Below are 310 nucleotides of genomic sequence, written 5' to 3'. Positions count from 1 at the left end.
TTACGCACTTTATTTTTTAATTCTGAGGTTCGTGTGTTCTTCAATCTAACATAAAGGCTTTCAATTTTATTTTCCTGGGTCTACTTTTATTCATGGTGAGGTAACAGAGCTAGCTGTGCACTCACTTAAACACACCCTGCATTAAAAATTGATAATAAATGATAATGTGGACATAGAGACCGGCTACAAGACACAAACTGGACCTGGGTTCAGATCTTTTACTGAGAGGAAAGTTTTCTAACCAGACCTCCGTGACTTTTAATTGAATACCCCTGATCTAGAACATGTCATAGAGGTGCTGAAACGTTCC

Source organism: Antennarius striatus, chromosome 18, assembly GCF_040054535.1.
Source record: "Antennarius striatus isolate MH-2024 chromosome 18, ASM4005453v1, whole genome shotgun sequence".
NCBI classification, from domain to species: Eukaryota; Metazoa; Chordata; class Actinopteri; order Lophiiformes; family Antennariidae; genus Antennarius; species Antennarius striatus.
The sequence above is the reverse complement of the archived record's forward strand: the minus strand, read 5'-3'. Positions refer to the sequence as shown.